The sequence below is a fragment of the Anser brachyrhynchus genome (genome assembly GCF_964034855.1).
Source record: "Anser brachyrhynchus genome assembly, chromosome: 1".
NCBI lineage: Eukaryota > Metazoa > Chordata > Aves > Anseriformes > Anatidae > Anser > Anser brachyrhynchus.
Window position 1 is genome coordinate 93,177,611 of NC_137694.1, and position 24,386 is coordinate 93,201,996.

The window sequence follows — 24,386 nt, forward strand, 5'->3', positions numbered from 1 at the left end:
GGAGAAATGAAAACATCTCATGCTTTGCATGTTTATCGAAGCCCAAGCCTTCTGTCAGTACAACGTGTTGTGGTGTCACCCGAGCTCCGTCGGGAAGGGGTGAGGGCTCCCTGGACAGGACCACCCAGGAGAAGAGGAGGGAGCGTGAGAGACGGCACCCAGCATTTCAGCCAGGAAGCAGAGGTGTTTGTTCTGAAAACAACCATGCTGGAAAAAGCCCGCTTCACAAATAAACGCTCGGGAGGCTTGGTTGGACTCCAGGTGAGAAGGCGAGTAGGTCCAGAGAGCCGTCTGCCCCCAGTGCCCTCCAGGACCTGCTGCACACGCTGCGGTGCAGAGGGAGAGCAACCTGAGGAGGCAGGGCAGGAGGGTGGGAGAACACCATTAGTATTCCCGCTGAGTACCGGCTGGCTCTCTCCGCAGCAAAATGACAAGATTTCTGCAACTGAGCAGCGTGTTGCTATGAAAAACTGTTTGCAGCTCTACTCAAACAAAAAATTGGGATGAAGTCCATGGGAAGATCCCCTTCCTCTTTCAGCAGGAAAAAAAAAAGTGTAATTCTCCCTTCATGTAACTTCAAAACTGCGTGCAGCAGTGACTGAAGTAGTTCATCACAGCTCTCCTGCAAGAGGCAGGAATGCAAATTACACATACACGTCTTACCAGAAAGCAGTCCAACAGCCTGGCTTATACTTCAGTGAAAGCGTTTTGTATCATTCATCAATGATCTGCTTTCAGAAGCGTCTGAAATAGTGCTATTGTCATACTGGCTCTTACTGCCCTTCTATTAGGGCTGTTTTTTTTTTTTTTTCCAAGAGTAACTAAAAGAAGCATTTCTTTAAAAAGGTGGCAAAAATCTATTGTGGAGATTTTTTACCTGTTTAAGTTGCCTTTTGAAGAAGTTTCTTTTCAATTACTGAAAGTTACTGGCACATATATGACCTAGATGGGAATTTGCCTCTTTTTATGTATATATATATATATATTTTTTTTCTTTTCTTGCATAGCAAGAGGTTTCTAAAGCATTACTGACACAGGATTTCATCCTCTTTCCTGCTCTCTTTATGGTCCAAGGGCTACTCAAGAAAAATCAGGAAAGCAAACTTGGTTAGGTTCATTTAATGGATGTCCTCTTGTTTTTTTTCTGTGACAAGAATTAAAGAAAAAAAACCTGTTTCCTTTCCTCCTAATCATTCACAGTTTTCCACAGCTGTCATCCTTCCTCTACCCCAGTCCTGCTGCCGCCCTGATCTCTGTGCAGGAAATTCATTCCCCATCCTCATTTTCAGGGCCTTTTTAACTCCACCCATAGGAATCGGCCTCCGAGGCACGGAGCCTCCTCGAGGGTGCCCTAGGCGGTGGTGGAGGCTGCTGGGAAGGCAGAGCTGTGTTTCAGAGCCATCGTTCCTCCACTTGTCTCTCCCGTGCTCCCACAGGTAGACCTTGCCCTTCCTAAGGTGAGAGAGAATTGTTTAATCCTGGAGAAATCATGCGTGAAGACACACGGCGGACGCATGTGTTGTCCAACCTCCCCTGCTCCATCACCTGCCCCAGTCTGGGGTTGTCTTCTCCTCTGTAATTAGGTTAAGTAGCTCTCGGAAAATGAGCTGAGCTACAGAGCTGGAGCAGGGAGACACCTGAGGTCAGGTAAGGTGATTAGGCTCCAGCGGCACTGCTGCAGGAGGAATGCTTCCCGCGCATTTTCACCCTTTTAGCAAATCCTTGTGGGAGAGGGCTTGGCTTTAAAGACAGAAAAATTTGTGTTAGAAGAGAAGGAGCGAGGAAGCTGCCTTCAGCAGACAGCAGACGCTCTTTCTTACTCAAATGAGAGACCCGTGTTTCCCTGCAGGTCTCTGTGCTGACTCTCCTGCTTAATATAGCTCCTTGCTTTTAATTTATGTGTTGGCAAATGTGCCTTACTGCAGTTTCAAAACAAAATCTCCTCATGATGCGCATACGTGTGTATGTGCACATACACACGTGCAATTTAGTAACTCATTGCTTGCTTCTAGTTCGCAACAGCTCTGAAAGACAGGTATTCCTCTCTGGAAAAGAGCTTTGGAAGCTTATTTTGGTGGGTATCGCTCTCAGTTTTTACCTGAGGAGACAGCAGGGAGCTCTGAGCAGACATTGCTGCCAACGTGGCAGCCAGCGATGTGTCTCTAAGTGGCTTTCCTTGGCTGCAGGACGCTTTTTGGCAGCCGGAGAGGGAAGCTCTAGGGTGACGGCTGTGGGAGACCAGGCTCCAGAACCAAGCTCCCTTCCACATGCAGGGAGACAAACATTTCACCTTTCCTACAGCAGCCCTCCTCAGGCTCTGGCACACACACCTGAGTGAGAAGGTGATTCCTGTGTTCGTGGTTCCCAGCAGCACCCAGGGCAGGGTGAGAGGAGGCGTCGTGGAATTGTGCAACCAGAATAAAATGACATCCAACGGTTTCAACCCAGTCTCCGTCCCACAGCCTGCTTCCAAGCAGGGCATTCACACAGAGGCTTGCAGCTGTCTGAAGAGGGGGGCTGTTTGCTTTGGGTGGAAATGTATTTCCAAGAACTCAGCATGGTGAAGGAGTTTCCCGCCAGCTGTTAATCTGACATTTTACTCAGATACTAGTAACAGTAGCCATAGGGCCTGACAGTAAGGCCAGTGAATAGCTCCCATCCCAGCTTCTGTACTGGGCGCACAGTCTTTGCTAGACCTGAACATCAGGGGCTCAGCGAGGGCACAATCTTGGGATAGAAAAGGCTGGCAAGCCTTAGGGACACCTCATAAAATACACCAATGCTTCCTACAGCTAAACAATACCATCATACCATGACCTGAGAATTTCCATGCCGGCACCTCTGCCCTCCCATTCTGACCACTAAATGAGATTAAAAGTTCACCCATGAATTTCAATGGTGAAGCTAACGACCTTGTTTTGAGGAGGTTGCAGAGAATTTGATTAGCAGAGGAACAAGGTAATATGAAAAGGGAGGCTTTCAGTCAATTAAGTGAGCGTATCCATAAGCTCTCTGCATGCCTTAGAAATCAACATATGATGAGAAACCTCTACACAATTGAAATTAAAACTCATAAGGGTGAAAACACATAGGATAGGAGGATAAACAGGAAGCAGGAGGATAAACAAAAAGAAGTGGGCAATGGAAGAGAAAAAGAAAAGGGATAGACAAAAGGATAAAAGACACGTCAAGTGCTGGAGCTGGTTCCATAAAAAAAACTTCATTTTCTGGAATAACAAACTTATCCTCAGATCTTTGCACCTTAGGAGCTTCTGTTTTTCTTTGTTTGGAAACATTTATATAGCTGTGGCATAGTCATGAAAATGTTTATAAATCCAAAGCTTCATGAAACTGCAGGAGATGTAAATCATTTGTCATCTGCTATTTGCTACTCTCCTATAAAAATGCCAATCATCCAAGCAGGGTTTGGCTAGGGTAGCCAAATTCAAAAGAAAATACTGAATAAGGGCTAAATCAGGAACTGACAGCCAAGACAATCTGCTTTCCCTGAACACATGGTTTTCCTTAAGAGAGGCCAAGGTGACCTAATGTCTGGGCATTATAGATCTCAACGGTATGGGCAAGAAGCCTCCCTTCACTTAAGTCAGCTTTACCATACCTTGCAGTCTGTCTGGCGCTGATGCCTTGGCTCTTTGCTGCTTCTACTTCTCCCCCTTTCCTTGAAGTGTACCTGGGCAGCGGTGAAACGTTCTTCAGGGAGAAAAAGACAAAATAGCAGTTCCTTAATCTCATGAGTGAAAATAGGATAATGCGACAAGTGTCCACCCCCCACCCTCATCTCTCATATGATTTTTGCCGCAATTTTTGGAAAAGAATATTGAAAAACCTTGTTGGTGTGTTTGAGGCGGCGATAAAGCCAGGGCACCCCTCTGCTTGGAGCACGTGGAGCTCTGCAGTCCCATCACAGCACGTGGCTGGGGTGCATGGCACCAGCCTGGCACCTCTGCCCAGCCATGGGGCTCAGCCATCCCTTGGGTTTGTGCTTGTCACCCAGGGCCTGCGTGCACTGCAGTCACACACTGCACTGCAGCGTGACAGGTCTGGCTGGAGAGTGCTTGTTCACAACCCACATCCCTCGGGCCCTCGCTGTCCCCAGAGGCTGTCAGGGTGGGAGGGAGAAAACACTGAATTTTGAGCTGAAATAGCACCAGAGACACATTTGCTTCAGAGCTGTGCTGGGCTTTGTTAGCCTGCAAACAGCCTAAACTGCTAGGAAAATGTGGGTTGTGTGGCAAATGGCAGCCCTAGAACTGGCGCTTGAAGAGGGAGATGAAGGTATCTGGATGTGACGTGCTGTTAAGAGAAACTGCACAGCCACAGCAGTAGTGGAAAGGGAAGCTTTTCGGGAGGTCCAGCTGCTAATATGGGTGGCAAGGGTCAGTGTGAGGAGAGGTGGAAAGAAGCCCTATTTACTTTCTTAAGAGGAAGAAAGATGGTATGAAACGGGAGGTCAGCACGGCAGTTGCTGGACTCCAGCACTTTCCACTTTACCAATGAGACCTTTCTGACAAAAAGGCTGGTGCTGCTTACAATGGTCCTGCCACCATTTGGCAGCAGGAATTCAGTTTTTGACAGATTCAGTTATATGCTGTGGTTTATCTGTTTTTTACAATACTGGGCATAGCTGGAAGATAAGGTGGCAGGTCTCAGGAGCCCCTTTACTTCACTATAGACAAAGTGTAGGATCTTACTTTCACAGCTTAATGTGGATTCCCACAGCAATACTTCCAATTCAGACCCCTGCATCGTGATGCAGTCAAGCTAAATGTACATTAAAATATTATGCCATGGAAGTATATTAGCAGTAATTGCTGTTAAATGAGGCAGGAACATTAAAAGAAAACTATTTTTGTGAGAAAAAGAAAAACAACAATAAAAACCCCGAGTGGTTTAAGAATTTATACAGCACAGAAAAATGCTCTCAATTAGATGACAGGTTCATCTGTGACAGAACTATCCTCAGTTCCCCTGTCACAACCCCCCTGGGTACGTAGGGCTCTCAGGAGCAGCATCAGTTACCAATGGCTGCCTGATGCTCTCTGTGCAAGGATACACCGCTAATACACTCACATGAAGTATTGCAATAAAAATAAGGCAGATCAGAAAAAAAAAACAAAAAACACCAAACCAAACCAAACCCAAAAACCATATTGAAGCCTTCCTATCCTCCCAGATCCTAAAGAGGATATTTATGAGAATTTTTGCTGAAAGGAAAACTGCAAACAGTTGTGTATTTTTGTTGTTGTTGCCTTTTTTTTTTTTAATTGCACTTTTTTTTTTTCCTCTCTGCTTATTTGAAAACAAGATGCAACAAGTTCTTTTTCTTTAAGGATCATGATTAGTTGTTCTAGCAAAAGAATTACACTCATATGCCAGGACCCCAGCATGCTAGGTCTGGAGTGACCTCACTCCAACTGTACGGTCCAAGCAACGAAGACCAACAGAAAATGCCAGAAGGGAACGGATGGTAAGAGTGTTTTAGGAGCTAATTCTTTTCAACCCTACTGACTTAGTGGAAAACTCCAGAATATTCTGACTGGGCAACATGAGAAGAATGCAAACTGACATTCTTCTTTTGGACAGACAATTTACACTTCTAGTCAGTAGGAAAGACCACAAAAAAAAACACAAACCAACCCACAAACAAACAAACTAAACAACCAAAAAACAGCCAACAAATCAGCCAAAAAAAAAGAGAAGTTGCTCCCCCCCCCCCCCCCCCAAATCGTCTTTGGACTTCTGTCTGAATTATCCTAATTTTGCAAAGTCCTGCTTGTACTGCAGGAAGCACTCAGCCCCGTGGTGTCTGTGTTTCTGCTGACTGAGCAATGAGCTAAGATGGACACCAATTTTCCTGAGAGATTGCTTTGTTGTAGTGCTGTTTAAAAAGCACCCCTGAATTTGTCTTGTATAAGATATGATGAAATAAAGGTGGTATTATTTGAAAACTAATTTTTGAAGGAGTTTCTTCATAATAAAAGTGAATGATTCACTTGTGGGTGTTTATAAACATGAGGGTGGCCATTTTTGAGTGATCAGATCTGTGGTAACTGGCACATTGCATACACAGCAGGCTATGCCATACAGTCATAGGAATTAGGATGACTGCCTATTCTTCTACCTCACCCCAGTAACAATATAATTCCTGGCTGATAGTTCGCTCACTGACCCTTAAAATCCCTGAAGGTGAGACTCCATGGCTGCTTCAGGCAGCCATTTCAAACGCTGTGTTATCCCTCTAGCTACTTCACCAGTCAGAGAGGAGAGGAATGGTTTTCTAGTGCCACAAACGTGGAGGTGGGGTGGGCTGGCCCCAGCCAGCAGCCAAGCACACACCCAGCCACTTGCTTGTCCTTGCCAGTGGGAAGGGAGAGAAAAGGAAAAAACAAAAACCAAGGAAACTGTTGGGTTGAAATAAAGACCAGCAGAACACTTACTGTTGCCTGCAAAGAGTGCTGCAGGCAAAACAGACTAAACTTGGGGGATTAACTTAATTTACTGCCAATTAACATGAAATTTAATTACTCATTCAGGGAAACAAGAAAAACACTTAAACACTTAGGGAAAATACCTTTCTCAGGCTTGGCTTCACTGCAGATACCTCTCCTCTCCTCTTCGTGGTTTCCACTCCTCTTGTTATTGCTGCAGGTTACACTCGTTCACGTCAGTGAGGTGACAGGGGCCACAGAAGGTTGTGGTGCAATGTTTTCTTTCTGCCACTACTTGTTTCTCATTCTTTTCTTCTGCTGCTCCTTCCCCCCTCACTCTTTTCCTAAGCTCCAGCATGGGCTCTCCACAGGCTGCAGTCTCTCTGAGGGATACCTGCTCCGGTTTGGGCTTTCCGTGGGCCACAAGTCCTTCATGGGGTATCACCAGTTCCACCACACAGTACCTCCTACTCTTTTGGCCTTGTTCTCTCTCTCTCTCTCTCTCTCTCTCAGCTTTTGCCAAACTTTTTAAAATCTGTTTTCACAAAGGCATCACAGACTCCTCTGGTCGGTTCCGAGCACCACCACCTGGCTGTGGGGCCTGGCTGTGCCCTGTGGTGGGGTTGTTGGAGCCACCTGGAAACAGCTGTGGCTGCCACAGGCCGCTCCGGCCTTGCCTCACGCGGCAGCCCCACAGGCCCCTGCTACCAACACCTTGCCATGCACGCCCTAAATAGGAGGTATTAATCATTTACCAGTCTGTTCCAGAGTGATAAACTTTAGTGCTTTTTCAACTAAGAAATCAGAAATTGAGACTTCATTCACCCCCAAGTGGTGAAGATGAGGCTTGTCAGTGTCACAGAGCAGAGATGTTCTTTGTGTCTCAGTTCGAAAAAAGTGTCTTAACCTGTGAACTCCCTAAACTTGGGTTTTGGGGAGGGGGGAAAGATGGAGGAGACAGGACTGGTTTTCTTCTTTCGACTGGGGGTCACTCACCACTGTCAAAAAAAACCCTCCACCTCCACCACTGAAGGACAGGGCAGGTGAGGTCCATCATGAAGCAAAGGGAGTGTCTGTTCAATCTTAGGATCGGCCTACAAGCAACACAGGTGACAGCAATCATTTTGTTAAGGCTCCTCAGGGTTGTTGAATGATTTTGATTTGCATTTCTTTCCTGGAAGGGTGAAGAAAAATCCTTACCACATGAAAGCACATTCCTTGTAACATATTCCACTCAAGGTCTTTTTGCCAGTTTTAAAGATGCGTGTTCTGATCTTTACCTAGTGTAAACTGTTGTAGGTTCACTACAGCCAGCGTATCTCCATGGAAAGATGAATTTTGGACCTATGTGTAAGGTAAAGAGCAGGAATAATACTAAAATACAATTGTTTCAGTAGCTCTGATTCTCATCTAAATCCGTATGGATTTTGTTTGACATAACTACCCTGATTTCACTGGAGCTGCTACTGTAAGGAGACCTCAGAATCCAGCATCTTGTACTAGCAGGGAGAAGTGGCAGTAGATTGCACACATTGTAATGATGGATGTTGGAAACACACACCCATATAGCTTTCAGTCCCAAAGGTAATAAATTTCTCTTGGGAAAGCAATGGAACATGAGGAAAGTATGATTTTTATAAGCCAATAATTACATTTTTACACAGTTATATTTCCCCAGGGTTGAATTCACATTTATTGGATTACCAAAGTAATCCGGAGCAATGTCACACTGTTATGTGATATATTCCAGGTGGCCAAGGATACTGCAGCAGAGTAAACTGTTTGATCATCTTCTTTCCTTGAATCCCTGGGAATTCTATAAGACTTCAAAGTCAAAGTACTAACTTTTCTATTTACCTCTGTTTGAGTGTTTCCTCATTGTGATACTGTAAACAGACTGTACAAAAAGTTTGCCATTTCATGAAAGGAAATCTCCAAAGTGCCAGAAGTTTGACAGAGTCCTCTACGACTTAAAAATCCTCACAGTTTTATCACAAAATTCTAGGAAGTATGGGATTGGTATTTTTACCTTCTCCCTTTATTTGTTCTGAGGCTTGTGTGAATTGGTTTCAACTTCTGATGCACTCTGTATTGTTTTTCTTACTTCAAATCTCTTTCTTATCTAGGTATGTGGTTTAACCATCAATTTAGAGAATTAAATCCAAGGGAAACATTTTAAAAACTCACAAAATGTCAAATCACTACAATATTCCGGTATCTATGAAATAGCATCTTTACCTTAGGAGGTGGAAAGCTGAATCACTCAGCAGCACACTCTGTGATACTCAGGGTGCTGTAAAGAAATAAACCTACATCTCTGGAGTGCATAAACCACAACTCTACCCTTACTGCCGTACATTCCCTTGAAATTTAAGTTGCAGTCTTCCACAGAATACCACACTCATTCAAATTAATTTCTGCATAGATCAGTGGTGGGACTGGAGAAAGGATGGTCTAAAATTGCAAGCAAGACCAAGACTGTGGGCTAATGGAGGAGGAACGTGTGCTCACGTCTGACTGCTTGCCAATTTTTACTCCATGTTACTCAGTCTAAAAAAAGATCTATTTACACACAATGGAATTTACATACATCTACATACAATCCTCGTCTTGTTGTAAAAGATCTGTGCTCTGGTACTCCCCAATGTCCTCTGAAGATCAGAGCCTGCACTGATATACTCAGAGTCGCACAGCAAATCCACAGCACGGTGCCTGGCCACTTTTACTGCATCCATATGTTCATGCAGTACCACACAAGCACTCCCCTGACACATTTCTTCACCTCAGCTGAGCTTGGTCCCACGAGTCTGCAGTGGAAGTTGTGCTGACTTAAGGCTAAAGGTGACTTTCAGGTGACAAACTTCTCTTTACAGAGTCATCACTTTTGTATTTCTATCTGAAAACTCAGTTTGATCTCAGACAATTAGTTTGATCTCACAGCTGTCCATTCAGATGTGATTTTAATATAAGGGCATAAGCGTGGTGTAAAGAAAAAGATGATGCACTGATTCTTAACAGCTTGCTTGTTATAAATACTAATAATACACAGAAATAAAGCCAGTGTACCTGTAAATTTTGTAATCATGCTACTATACTATTCATAAGCAGCGCATACCGTTTGTTCTCTTTTGGGGCTTTGAAGGGATAAGTAACTACATTAAATATACGTGAGGAGACAATCAAATCCTCCATAGCAAGAGGAGAGCCTTTTCTCCGTTTTCATTTCTCTGATCAATTGGGATTTCAGATCTTCCAAGGAAAAACAGTTGTTTTAGCAGTTATACGGTAATATCAGCATCAGGAAGGACCTTTCAATTAAAAAAAAATAAAAATTTGTTTAAGTATTTATAATATTATTCTCTCTTATACTATTATCTGTCATTCCAAGTTATGTATGGTGGCAATGAAGGCAGATTAGCTCTGAAAAGGAAAAGTCGAAGACTAGTGAACACCACAGATTTAAAGACATTTTGTCCAGCAGAAAGTTATTTCAGGACTCAAGCCAACAACAGGGATGTGAGGGGAAGGGAGGCAAGAAAAGGCAAGTGAAGGGAAAGTAAAGGAAGGAGCAGCAGTCGTTTGCCATCATGCAAATACTGCAGATGTGGATTTGCACCTTGTGTGTGAGCCTATGTCAAGAGAGGCGATGGAAGCACAGAACTGTGCAGGTGAGACTGGGCCAGCCACTCTTTAGACAGAACTGCTGAGGGTGGAGATGCCATGGGGATCCACCTACCACTGAGGGCTTAAAAGTACCAAGAGCCCATGCAAATCCGTAGTGAAACCAGGAGTAACATAACTTGCAGTCTGTATGTGTAACAGCATATGTGTAACAGCTGATGATAAGTCATATGGTGTTGGATTTGTGTAAATATTAATGCCCTATCATGTGCTAGGATGCTGGGAGAATATCAGCTTGCTTCTTTTGCTGCCTATGCAGTTGTTAGATATTTGGGAATGATGAGAAGCTGACCCAGTAAACATCATCGGTCTGTACTTGCCCACAGGATGAAACCTGAATGATCAGCATTGTCCTCCAGAAGGCCCTTTCAGTGTTGTATGACCTTTGTTTTCTGCATAGAGGAGTCTAAAGGATGGCTATTGGTTTCATCTGACAGCCCAAATGAGTGCATTGTACCAGAGACAGGAACAAAGTGAAGGGTGGTCTTCAGATATTCTTCCTGCTTCTGTTTGCCACTGTTCCTAAAACTCAAATGAGATTGAGTTGTGTATCACAGAAGTTCAAGTTTGCACAAGTCTAGTATAAATGAAATGAATGATAGCAGGAAGACAAATTTCTCTGCCACAGTCAGAAATGTATGCCATAAAACATGCATGGTAGTTAAGAGATATTTTATATTATTTCCTGTGTTCTACAAACTGTAAGTGGCCAAAATTACAAACATTATTTTGATTTATTTTTAAGAAGAAAGGTATTGCATTAGATTGTTGGGCTGAAGACCAAAATGGCCTTTTCCAGACATTTGGTAGGCCACTAATTGAGAACACACAAAAATTATATTTGAGGGACATTGGGTGGATCCTGAACATATGAAGCAAACCCACAAGCTGTGGGCTCTGATTTGGGTGGGACAGGGGGGCTTTCTATTTGAAAACGGTCTTTTCCAGTGGTATTTTTAGGAAGGCTGTGCTACAAGAGCAGCGTATCGTGGAACCATTATCATTCTTCTGGAAAAGCAGGAACTTTTTGAACCGTATAAAGAAACTGTAATTTAAAAGGGCTAAAAGAAACTGCTGAAGTTCCCAGCTTGCAGGGGAAAAAAATCTGTTGAGAAAGAGCACCGCTAGTTCATCTACTTCTAAAAGAGTTGTAAGCATACCTGCTCCCCCATCCCACACAGATATAACACCTGCTAGGACAGCCTTGGCATCGGGAGGCCGAGAGCTGCCTCTGGGCTGATGCCAAGTCCCACCCGTATCTGATTGTGGCTGAGCAGTGAAGGGCTTTCCTGCACTGGTTTCCCTGGCTGGTACCAGGCTTCCTGGGGGAGAAGTCTGGCCTCAGTTACTGCCTGGCCACCTGGCTGGGTTCACAGCTGAAGACTCATCTTGCTGTCCGCAGCAGGCTGCCCCCTTGTCTCCTGCCTCTGCTGTTGAGGAGCCTGTGCTGAGGAGCCGAGAGGTGGACTTTGGGCTGACCCGTGCCACAGGGAAGACTGACAACATTTTGGCACCGCTGTCCTAGCATACCTGCGTGATTCTTTTCCCCTGATGCCTCTAGGGACATGGATAAAGTGTCCTGCAGAGTACCTCATGTCCCCATGTGTACAGACAGCGCTGGCCAGCAGAGCAGAGCGTTTCTGTCATCGGGAAAGTGGCTCCGGTGCTTGATGCAGTTCAGCACACAAATTGAGATGCCTCGTGGAGCCTGCAGATTGAAATAAAAAGGAAGCAGCTGAGAAAGCTGGAAGGACAGACTGTTTTGTTTTGTTTTCTTTTTTTTTTTTCTTTCTTAATTGATGTTATTAACTTGCTTCTTCAAGAAATCACAGCAAGGATGAGTCATCAGCACAGGGAAACGGTGTGGTAGAGAAATGTGCCTTTCCTTTGCCTGTGACAGCATGGAACGAGCCATGGGGACTGTCAGATGGGAGTGAGTGGGGCTGGAGGAGCGAAGGATGCAGGGACTATGGGATGACAGACGAGGAAGACACTGTCTTTCCAGCAGAGTATTACAGCAGAGGCTAAATGATGAGAAGTAACGTTCACAGGTTATGGGGCTTTCCCCAGAAAAGGAGTGCAGAGCAAAGGGGTGGATTTAAAGCAGCCTCCAGCCCACAGTGAAAGGCAGGGAATGTGCATGTGGTGATGGCAGCATGAAGAGAAAGCGTAGGGGTACCAGACTGTGATAACCCCTCGTGGCACAGCATCCATGTAGCTGAACATGAGCGTGCTAAGTGACGTTGTAAGTTTCTGCACATTTCTGCTCCATAAGAAGGAGAAAAAACCCAACTTGTTATATCAAAATTCTCCACAGTGTATCAAGCACAAGGACATTAAGCAGTAAGCACGATTTGACCTTGAAACTGCTACCAGATCCTCAGACTACAGCATACTCCTGGCGGTTAGCTGAAGTGGGACATGAAGGTCAGCTGAAGTGGGAACTACGTCTTACGGATGCTGCAGATGCATAACATGCTGATAAGGTGCATCTTATTATCACCGAAGGGCCAATAATAGATGCATATGCTCCTGGTGCCTCAACGATGCTCTGCTGCATTTCTCATCGCTCGTTTACATGACTGCAGTTGCATTCTAAGCTGCAAAGCTGGTGTCAGGTTGTAAAAAGTCAGCTGCCTTTGGGGTAAAGGAGAGTGACAGTCTGCATTACTGTCATTATTAGAGCAAGGATACGGGCAGAACTGCAGCCTGAAAGTTAAGCCCTCCCCCATTGCAGTGGTAAATGGCCTTGGAGAAAGAAAAAACAAATCTTATAAAAGGTTCCTGTAAGTCAGTGCCTGTACACAACAGAAGAGGAAAACTGATATAAATCCAGCCTCGTGTGTCGCACCACGACATCCCCATGAAGGAGTGACCTCAGAATCTCCACATCAGTTGGTGCAGATCTGCGTGTGAGGTGCTCTGTAACATAAACTATCGTTACGTTTTGTGAGACCTTCTCTTTTGAGCCAGCGAAGTCAAAGCTGAATGAATCATGAACAAAACCTGGAAATTCCCCAAGTATATGCATCATCACCAGGCCCAGTCAGAAACCATCTGGATACTGTTGATGATTAACTGTCTCTGGTCAGGAAGCGCTGTCCTCGAGTCAGCTGCAGGTGCACCTTTGATAAGCCCTTCTGGCTCTGAAACAGATAATCTTAGGAAAGATGGAGCCAAAACTTTGTTTATGGCTATTGCTTCAGGGTAGAACAATGATATGTGTTTTACAGGTATGAAGGGGGATGGAAGGAGTTGACCACTTTTGGAAAGGGAACTTGGAGAGCGAGCATGATTGCTGTCTGTAACACACAGAGCAAGGAGAAAGGAGAAGAGCCATTTAAGCCGGAGTGCAGTGCTGGCATGAGGACAAATAGGCGTCTGTCCTCCATAGCTATGCCTAGACCAGGAACTGGAAGATACCAAACTTTCTGCTCCCTCCACTGCCAGCTACTGTGAAGATTATAATCTGACACTCCGGGCAGGGCATTACACGGTTTGCTGCCCATAACCGCAAGGGGCTGTGCTGCACATCTTGGGCCCTTTGCTGATAATTCTTGGTGGCATGTCAGAACATTGCAGAGCCTACATTTGAAAAGCTGGTGATTGAAAAAACAGCACAGAATTCTCAGCTCCTACGAGAACGTTGGGGCTTTCTGAGGTATGGCCAGTTATATGACAGAAAAGCAAGCTGGTGTGAAAAGGAGAGAAGCGCTAGTTTGGAGCACTGTATTTGCATCATTTTGTCCGTGTGCAGCTGAGGTATTACGACTAGAACAGTTACCTGCTGTTCCTGGGGATCTACAGCTAGAGAAATGGGAACAAGGCTGAGGAAAGTCGAAGAAGGTGTCAGAGAGTGACACCCCGAGGCACGGGCAGCATATTGGTTTGCATAACCTCTCATGGGCCAGTTGGACAAATGCCCATCCTCTCAGACAGACCGTAGCTGCTGGGCCTTGCTCCTATGTCTGCTTTGAGCAGGGAGAAAGCCTCCAGCTCCAAATGCCTGGTTAGCGGGTAAAGGGCAACCAGTGAATTTAAACCTGGGAAACTTGAGAAAAATAGTTTCTGAGCTAAAATTCTGACTGAAAATGAGAGGTGTTTTCAGCTTTTTTTTCTTTGTCTGAAAGAGTCTGGGGTGGTGTTTCCAGTATTACAGGGAGACTACGAAAACACCCTGGCAGCAAACTGTGCCCATTTTAGGGGAAAGCATTTTTATGAGACAAGACTGGACAATTTTGTGCTGGGAACTCTTGCTGACTGATGAGCAGCAAGTGTGCAGCAACAGACACCAGTACCGCAACCACAAACTTCTTCCCCGTTGTCTCCTGCTGACACACCAAGCTATAAATGTCACCCCTGTGCCTGCTCGCCGTCCTCACCAGCCCATGTGAGAAACAGGCCCCTAACCAACATCACTATTCACTTAGGCACAGGGTCACAAGGAAAACGCTGGCTTGCCTGCCCATCAGTGTCATTGCCCATCCTCATCACCCCTGCCTAATAACCACATGGATGCAGCAAGTGAGGCAGATTAGCTACGGCGCCTCACCAGAGTCAGCTGGCAGGCTCAGGCGGCTTCAGAAGCAGCGTGTTCTCACAGGAAACTCTATTTTGCTTTCCACAGGCTGTCTGGACAAAAATAGAATCAACTTATGGCCTCTGATTTTTTTTTCCCACAGCTAGGAGAAGCAGCAGTAGGCTTCCTAGAGGAGCTAGCTGTTTGCATGTGTAGTCTCCAAATGTCACAACTCCTAGCATGAATCAGGGAGGCTGCTTTTGTGGTTCTTTCCTCTCTTGCCATATGTCTTTATTAATATTAAGAGGAGACACATTCAGCACATTAGTCTGGAAAAGAGGAGTTCCTAAACTGGATTGCACTGATGTGTGGAGATTCTTTTTAAAAGCTTATATAGGCATAGAGTTTGATTCAAAGAACACTGCTGACTTTGAAGACCACTAAATGGGGACCATAAAAGAAGATTTATACAAATTTTTCAAATAAAAATATCCAGTTGTCATCTTTGACTCTTAGATAACATCTAAGTGCTTTCCCTCCCTTTTGTCTCCTCAGTCCATCTAATAAATCTGCCCCAAAAAGGTTTGTGAATTGGTGTGCAAAAAGCAAAACCAACTTCCTGGTGACATAAATCCAAATGCAAATGGATGACAACATTATAGCTGTAAAAATTTAACAGAATATTTATAAAAGCCCAAAAGATGGGAAAATGTAACCACATACCTAAATCCTTCCATCAGCAGAGGAACACAAGCTGGATGCACACTTTGGAGGATGAAAGCTGGGAACTACCTTCAGGCCTTGATATGAGCAATGCTGGTTAAGACGCAGAGCCTGGGGGCTGGAAGACAGTGCTAGGAGGTGCACGTGTCCATGCTGATGTGAGTAAGGCATGTGGTGAAGCTGGAGAGCTGCAGAAACATCTCAAATAATGTGGAGAAACCCAGGAGCTCCTACCTTCCACTGCAGCAAAGCAGTAGGTCTCCATGCAAGTTACACCAATAGCAGTTGCGATGGTGCAGCGTTAATAGCACAGAAGACAGTTGCCTTTCCAAAGGTTGTGGTCCTGTACTGGTTTTGCCAGGGGCAGAGCTATTTTTCTTCACAGCAGCTGATATGGTCCCATGTTTTGGATTGGTGATGAAAGCAGTGTTGATAACACACCAATGTTTTAGTTGCTGCTGAACAATGCTTGCACAGCATCAAGGACTTTAGTATTTATCAGACTGCCCTGCCAGTGAGGAGGAGGCTGGGGGTGCACAAGGAGCTGGAGGAGACACAGCCAGGACAGCTGGCCCAGGCTGGTCAGAGGGACGTCCCATGCCATGTGGCGTCATGCTCAGCCGTAAATGCTGGCAGAAAAGGAGGAGGAGGGAAGGATGTTCAGAGTGATGCTGTTTGACTTCCCAAGTGACCCTTACTAGTAATGAACCCTGCTTTCCTGGAAGTGGGCAGCTTCTGCTTTACCTAGCAAACTGTCCTCATCTCAGCCCACGAGTTCCCACAGTCCTACCCATCCCACTGCGCGGGAGCGAGTGAGCAGCTGGGTGGCGCTGAGCTGCCTGCCAGGGTGAAACCACAGCAGGTCCATACGCGACATCTCCCATGGTACCAGTAAAGGAAAGATGTGCTCGTAGACTCCCTGTAGGGAATCAAGGTACCTGTGAGCCCAAAAGGCTGTTTCCAGTTTTAAGAGTTAATCTAATAGAGCTTATTACCTCTCCCTAACAACCTTGTCTTTTATATCCTCAGACTTGTATCACAGCTAGGAATCATTAGTTACCTCTAAGCAACATAGGCCTATAATGGTTTAGGCTCTCTCTGTAAAGCTTGTTCCTTTTTGGTGCTATCAGTAACACGCAATTCAGCACAACTTAATTTGCCTTCTCAGTCATCCACTCAGGAAATAAGAACAATAGCAAGTGATGTATATGATAAATATGAATTTCCATGTCCTTGAAATAAATGATGTGTAAAAGTATAATAAATGGGTAATTATTCTCTGTCAATATTGAAGTCTGGAAAGGGCCCAGGTAGCGCCATCCACTCTTGTCCATATTTCTTTAAACTTTCCCTCAAATTCCCTGCATATTCTTTTCTTAAATGAAGACACGTAAGATAATGGGACATGCCTGTGAAGATTCCAGTTTACAAATCCCAAAAAAAGAAAGATTCTGCCTCGCCTCAAACAAACAAACAAAAATCAAAACTTCATTCCATTTTCCTTCCCGTATTTCCTCTGTTGAAGAGAATTTTCAAAAATAGAAAGTGTTGAAAGAGGAATTGTTGTTGTAAATCCTTGCTAGAAACAAACATTAGAGGTTTTTGAAACTGAGCCACACGCAGGTAACCACCGACAAGAGAAGGCAGCACTGGAGGTATATGCAGAGTGGAAATAGAGGCTCGCTAATAGAGATACGGGCTATGCTTTCATGGAAAGCATATTGCAGAAGTTAAGAAAAGAGCTGATTTATAATGAATGCCTGAAGACCTTTATTAACGTGGTCTCTACTGCCCAGCTGATCCCAGCAGCAAGCAGCCAGAGCGCGGGTACCTCGGTGAAGGGGGGATGCTCCAGCTTCCGAAGGCGAGGGGACCGCCGACACGTGCGGTGAGGAGGAAACGTCCCAGAAAGCCGCAGCTGGAAATATCCCGCATTACGAACATTTCCAGCGGCAGCCTCCTTCTTAACGCACAGCCCCAGAAAGCCTGCGTGAAAGAGAGAGCACAGCGAGGCGGGGAGCGAGGAGGAGGCTCCCCCATCCCCATCCCTCCCTCGCAGCACCGCTGCCTGCTGGCCGCCCTGGGGGAGCGGGGGGCTGCTCGGGGCGCACCGAGCCGGGGCTGCCGGAGCCCTGCCGGGTTTGCCGGAGCCGCCTCAGCCGCCCCCCGCTTCCCCCCCGGCGGCGCAGGGCGGAGGATGCTCGGGAGGGCATTTTTGGAGCGCTCTTGCCCCCTGCTGTCAGCCCGCCGGCACACGGCTCGGCGGCCCCCGGCAGCCCGGGGGGAGAGGGGAGCCCCCGAAAGGCCGGCCCCGACCAAAAAAAGCAGCAAAATCAGCCTGTGGGCGACGGGGCCGAGCATCCGCAGGCAGTCTGCTCGAGCCCAAACCTCTAAGAAGGGGATTAACTGACAAGAAGCAGCTGGCCAAAATGGATGTGCGTGCTGCTTGCTGGTATACACAGCCTGTCGTAAAATGCCACGCAATGCTCTTAGAGATCTGAGGTCTTCATGGCAGGTAACGACTGCATTCTACAAATAAAAAAAAAAAGTTTCCCAATGTAATGCCACGCCAGGAACTGGCGTGCAGCATGAGGATCATGACTCGCATTTTAGAAGATGTGTACATTTGTAAACACCTTGTAAAGGCAATAATTAGGCTCATCTCACCTGTCAAAAAAAACTGAAGTCAGGGAAAGTAAACCAAAAATCTGCTGACCTCTTTATTTCCTTATTAAAAATGGAAACATATTTGTACCTTGGATAACAGATGTTCAGAAGCAACTCAGTGCTTCACCCACCTTCGTCTTTGCTAACGCGGTTGGCACTTTGTGCGCGTGTTGGCCTGCTTTCCACCAGCACCCTGCAGGGCTCCCGCAGGCCGAGGGCACAGGCAGCTCCCCACGGGGACCAGCACTATTGCAGCTGCACAACACAGTGCTGAGGCCCCGGCATCCCAGGCATTTCTTGGAATCTAAACTGGGGACAGCATATTGCAGGGCTTTGCTTTTCTGCTTTTCTAGCTGCATTTTGATTTTCACTTAGGTGGTTCTGCATGGCTGACATTTTTCCTTACAAACATCTCCCAGAGCAAAACTTCGGTTTCTCCGGACTGCACACCAGATTGCTCTTTCAAGCTTTGTATTTGTCTGTCCTTGATGGGAGGTTAACTTCAAATTTCCAGAAAAAAAAATCTGGTCATTAGGAGATTCAGGCTCCTTGTTTCTCTTCCACTCAGCTTTCCAGTCCTCATCAAGCTGATAATAAACTACTCACCTTGAACTTTAAACACATTTCATCCTTCTCCTCAGGTGGTTTGGGCTGCTCTATTAAAATTGCCTGTCCCTGCAAACTTTGCCCCTTTTGCACCTTGCATCAGTGCTTTGTACAGCCTCACCTTGCTAACATGTTATCCTTTAGCATGAATGTCCCCTTGCTACAAGCATCCCGTGGTGCCCTTCAGCAGCACAGGCAGGGGCACCTGCAGTTACTCCAGAAGTTTTATAACTTCCTTTTTAAAGCAAAGCAGAACTCACATGCTGCTCACCTTACAACAAGCCTGCTCTTTCCCCTTATGCTCCTGTCCTCTCTGAGGCTGTGCAAGGGCTTTGTGCTAACCCAAAATGAGCTAAACCTTGGCCAGCAGAGATGGCTTTTGCTGACAGGGAAGCACAGAGAATGCCTGGGGCAATGAGGACTGGAGCTACAGTGAGCTGTGTTGGTGACCTAGGTGGAGAATTCACAAACATCAGAGCCAGGAACAGGGGAAGGAAGCAAAAAGGAAATGGGGAGTGGTTAGCTGATGTGCTAAGGTCATTGAACTGTGCATCTTCTGCACAGTATATGGGGTGTTGGTGCAGAGGCACTCCCAAGCCTGTGGTGATAGTGCTTCAGTGCTTTCCAAGCTCATCACTGTGTTCCTCTGCAAATCACCTGATTACCCTGCCCTAATCTTTCCGTAGTGATAAATGAGGTGGGTATTGTATGGAAATGATCACTGGAAAGAAAGAACATATACAGAGTTATCTGTCTAGAATAGAGCAAGTGTGTGGAAAAATAGCCTTACAGATGTGAGGTAGGATTGCCTGCCTCATTGGGAGCTGAAAGGGGTTCAGTGGCACAGCAGACAAGTACTGTCCCCGGTGTCCGTACACTTGTCATTTGATTTTTAAAAGTGCAATTTAATTTTTCTTTTTTTTAAAGGACGGGTAGGAGAGCAAATGGGAGAGCATCACACTCAACTGAAACAATGCTGAACTTCAGTTGTTCTGAAAAAGAATTTAGGGTAAAACCAGAGAAAGTGAACATTTGTTACTGACTTGTAATGCAGCTTTACTGTAAGGCTGAAGAAAAATTGTTCTGTAGCACTCTGGCTTTACAGTTTTTCTTGTAACTACAGAAGTTTCACCAGCTTTGGCCATTTCTCTCCCCCATTCTACAATGGATCTGTGTGGACACTGATAACTGAACCTGTTAAGTGTTAAAAAGAGTTTAGATTTTAAATCTGGTTTAGAGTCCATGGTCAGAGCTTTTGGAAAACTGGTATAAGTGCTAAGAAAAACATAAAATTGTGCTGAATCTCCCCTGAGCAAGCTGAGCTTGTCATGTTTCCCTGAAGCTTAGTGAGTCCCTAATGACGGATGCCTTGCTTACCCTGTGGCCTGGAAACACACATCACTCCTGGGATCCCCCACCTCCCCGAGTTGTACAGGTAACATGGGGTCTCTGGTTGGTTTGACTGCACTGCAAAAAGCATGAAGACCTCAGAGAAGATCAAAGGAAGGCAGGGACAGGTGTGTACATGGAGCTGGGGAGCAGTCACCTGGAGTGATGGACATACCACAGAGACGCATGGAAGGACTGGATAGGCAGAAAATTACATTTTCAAGAAATGAAAGCAGCAGCAACAGAAACACTGCTGTCAGAAAATTAAAATATGCACAAAGCCTCTTTCACTTGCAATAGCTGTTCATTGATATGATCCCCAAATACGAGTAAAAAAGGTAGTTCTACCAGAGTGTAATAAGATCAGATGGACCCTATTAAAGTGGAAATCCCATGGGAAAAATACAGCACCAGTCCTTCAATGCACTGCTAAACAAGGCAAACATGGAAGGGGGAAAAGCCACAAGTGTTTATTAAAAAAGAAAAAGGACTCATTTATTTGGACGTTTTGTTTCACCTCCTCCAAACCTGTGACAGTCTTTAGTACTGCAGAGAAGCTAGAATACGCAGAGAGCAAAGACATGACCAGATCAGCTGAGAACAAGCAGTAACAATGAGACTTGGTTGCTCCGGAAACTAAGATAAATTGGAAACATGGATGGAGGAACCCAAATGATTCCGACGCTACCAGAGACAAATAGATGAGCCAAGGCAGCAGCTCTGATGCATCAGGTGGTTTCCTATCAAAAGGAAGCATGGGATGGATGCAGTGAGAGCAGGATGCACCAGCTCACCACAGGCACCAACAGCTGCAGGGAACTAGTAGCTAATGGGCAGGGTTGAAAGGTGAGATTTGAAAAGTGAGATTTAAGTTTTTGATATATGCAAATATTTCTGGATAAATAAAAGCTCTGTGTGGAAAAAATATGTTGCTCAGGTGTATTCATTAGTTGTTCTTGATTTATTTTCCCTGCCTCGATGCATCAAACACTTCCCTGGCTTGAAACATTAATCCTTTGTGTCTCATACCCTGTTTCTGACAGTGGTCAATACCAGCTAAAAGTGAAAGTAGACCTTGAGAGGACAATAGTGCGAGGATATTACTTCTAAAGGTAAGAAATGGGACTTAGCTACAGAATCTATCAACACATCTGAAAAAAGTGCCACAGCATCAAAAACTTGCATCAGCAAATAATTGCAGAGTCTGTTCTGGATCTTCAGGTACAGAGACAGAGTGGAAGGTCTTCCTTTCCTCCTTCCTTAAATTGCTTGTTCTCCCCTGAGTCAGCCTGTCCGGATACATGACAGACTGATCACTTCAAACCACTGTTAGCAAAGAGACTAAAATAAGTGTGAGTGAAAATCTCAGCTCAAAAACGTAACACTTGAAAAGGTTAATGGACTAGATACATATTTTTCATATAAAGAAGCAGTTTTGCTTCCAACATGCCTCTTCCCAAAACAACAAGAAAAAAACCCCAAACATTCTGTCTACAAATATTGAGATACTTCTTGTGATTATTGAAAGAGGTCTTGACAGACCTGAGTAAAACAAACCAGTCATTCACATCTGTCGACAAATAGCCAGCTTAAAAGAAGTGTGAACTGCCTGGTACCTTATGAAGAACTACTCTCTGGGAGAACAAATAACTGGCAAGAGATGCTATAGTGCTTACTGGGAGCTGCTGCATGTATCCTGAAGGAGTCTTTGCTCATTTTCTAGTGGCATTATTTCCTTGAGGAGAAAAATATTTCTTGTGACTTGCATTCATTGCCCTAGGTGCCACTGTGTTTTGTCTCTGCCTGCAAGCCCTGGGGCATGCTGCTCCTTCCCCAGAAGGCAGCTGTGGTGTTGCTGGCTGCAAGCTGGGTCCCCACGGTGCAGTCACTCAGGTGCTCTCACAGGGGAGAATCAAATCTTTGTGCCTGGCCCTATCTGCTCAATGAAACAGGACAAACACCTAGAGGACCTGTTAAGGAAGGATCATCCAGCAGCCCCCGAATGTTCACCGTATCAGCCAAAGAGTCCCATGGAGATTTGAGCTTTGGGATGGCTCAGCTCTGGAAGGTCCAGTGTCATGGTGGTGAGATGCCAGATGGCCATAATGTGCTGCTTTCTCAAGAGACGGGTAGAAGGGACCCTTTCTATGGGTACATCTGAAAGTTTGGAAGACTTCTCTTCCCATAAAGCAATAAATCTATAAGAGGGCAATATAGGCAGTGATTTTTAAGTCAAAAAAAATCAAAATCCAAAAGTAATAAATGAGATCAAGATTTTGTAAGCTTACAATTCCCTTATTCCTGGTTTTTCTTCTCCCCTCCCACCCTTCTAGAAAACACTCCCACATCAGATAACACATGCTAGTTCTTGGTGCTGTGCCTCTTCAAAGGAGAAAGAAAGAGAAGAAATTAAGGAGATGGACTGAAGACCACACAAATTTGGAAACCAATTGCTGCCTCAGCTGTGACACAGCTAATCAGCCATAACACGTCACTATTGCTAACTCATGCAATGTGCTTCATTTGTAAGATTCATATGAGGTACCTTATTTACAACTGACATCAGCTCTGGAGATATGTTTCTTCAGCATCTCTTTCTCAAAAAAGATTAAAGATATTTTTCCTTGCTTTTTTGTAGGAATCTCCCATAGCTTGGCAGAACAGCTCCTCAACTTTCCACCTTGAAGTACAAAACAGAAAGAGCCCATATCATAATACCCATAAACAAAGGAATGCAAGTCCAGCCTAAGCTTTTCAGCATACCTTGCCTTTTCACACAATCTCTCTAGTTTGCAAATCACCCCATTTAAAATGGGCAATCGATAGGGAAACAGTCTGGAGCTACAGCCTCTCCAGAGCAGGGGGCTCTGACTAAGCAGTTGTTTATTCTTTCATTTTATGCCCACTTTTCATTAAGTGGAACAATACTTTTAATTTTATTGGGATAGCTTAAACATTACATGTACTTTCATGCAAATATTTAACATTTCTAGGTGTAAAATGTCAAGTAGAAACTTGTGTTCTCATCATTCCCTTCAGTGAATGTTTTTGATAAAGGGCATATTGCTCTCACTGGAAGCAGAACCACTAAAGAACAACCCCCCTCTATCTTCTTCAATATCTGAACTCCTTTGTCCTACTTTTACTGGCTAAGGGACCTCCTCTGAGGGATCCTTGAGCCAGCTGAAGCCATTAAGTCAGTTCTGCACTAAAGCCATTAATTCAGATCAGATGTTTGTGATGGCCTCAAAGGTCACAGCAGGTTATCTTGATACAGCACAAGCCATTGGCACAGAAAAGCAACTTTCTTTATATACTGCAACAGCTTTCTTGTGCTGGTATAAGAAGTCATAGGACTTCTGGTCAGAGGGGAAAAAAAGCCTTTTCATTCTTCCTTAAGATGCCATTGCGTGCATCAGAAGGGACCAACCATATACCTTTAAGGATGTAGAAGAGTCTCAGAGGGTAACATTATAGTAGAATTAGGGTAGCTCAGTCTTTAGTGATGTGTAAAGTAAAAAAAGGGAGTCTTAATTGCTCTTTAAACCAAAACCACTATCTATAAGAAGTTTTTTTTTTTTTTTATTCCACAGAGAGGAGCTGGTGGTGTGCAATGAGTCAGACAAGCTGGAGGCTTCAGATTGACTGGTAGAGGGGCCAGGTAAACTACAGGAAGAAAGGAAATCCATAGGTTGAGGAACCCAGAGGTAGTGCTCCCTTGTGAGCCATACTACAACTTTTGAAGCAGCAAAGAGTTCTCAAGCTCAGAACAGCGACTGCAATCAGGCAGCTTCTTCCCCATCCCCAGCTAGTCCAGTGTGTTGCTATTTTGCTTACCTGGAATCTCAGACCTCTTCTCTGTTTAAGGATTGCTTCCCTCAAATTTTCCATTACTTCTGCTCTCAAGCACTAATCCATTCTAAAAAGCAAGCCTGCCCCTATTCACTCCTTTTATACCAGCTTCCTTTTTATTGTAGTCACCTGGGACAATCCAGTTGGGCTTCTGCCTTGATAGGGTGGTGTGACTGCATGTTTAACTCATTTCCCTGTCAAGCTTGATAGGCGAGGCCCTCCCCTGGAACCTCTTCCTTGATAAATCAGACTGTTAAAGAAAAAAAAATATTAAAATAAGATCTTTAAAATAGTTCTGTTTAAAAGGTTAGCATAGGATTTTGGGGCTGTAAAGTCACAGGCAGCTGGACTGACACGGGACTCACTCACTCCCTTTCAAGAAGCATCTGTGAAAACAGCGATGAAAGAAGATGCTTGGGTCCAGGCTTTACGGGACTAAACCCAAGAGGGTCTGTGATGTTTCACTCTGTTGACACTTGTGTGACCAAGGCTCCAGAAAT

General features: G+C 45.0%; 1 protein-coding gene across 1 annotated transcript in view; it reads right to left on the reverse strand.

Moving 5' to 3' along the window:
- Window positions 1-17,704: 17,704 nt before the first annotated feature.
- Window positions 17,705-24,386, reverse strand: part of LOC308188006 (uncharacterized protein) — a 327,367-nt gene continuing 320,685 nt past the window's right edge. The window contains exons 21-24 of the mRNA XM_080576526.1: window positions 23,872-24,136; window positions 22,580-22,714; window positions 22,323-22,416; window positions 17,705-22,232 (exon numbers count right to left, since the gene is read on the reverse strand). The gene's annotated coding sequence lies outside the window, so the exon portion shown is untranslated. The remainder of the gene's footprint in view (window positions 22,233-22,322; window positions 22,417-22,579; window positions 22,715-23,871; window positions 24,137-24,386) is intronic.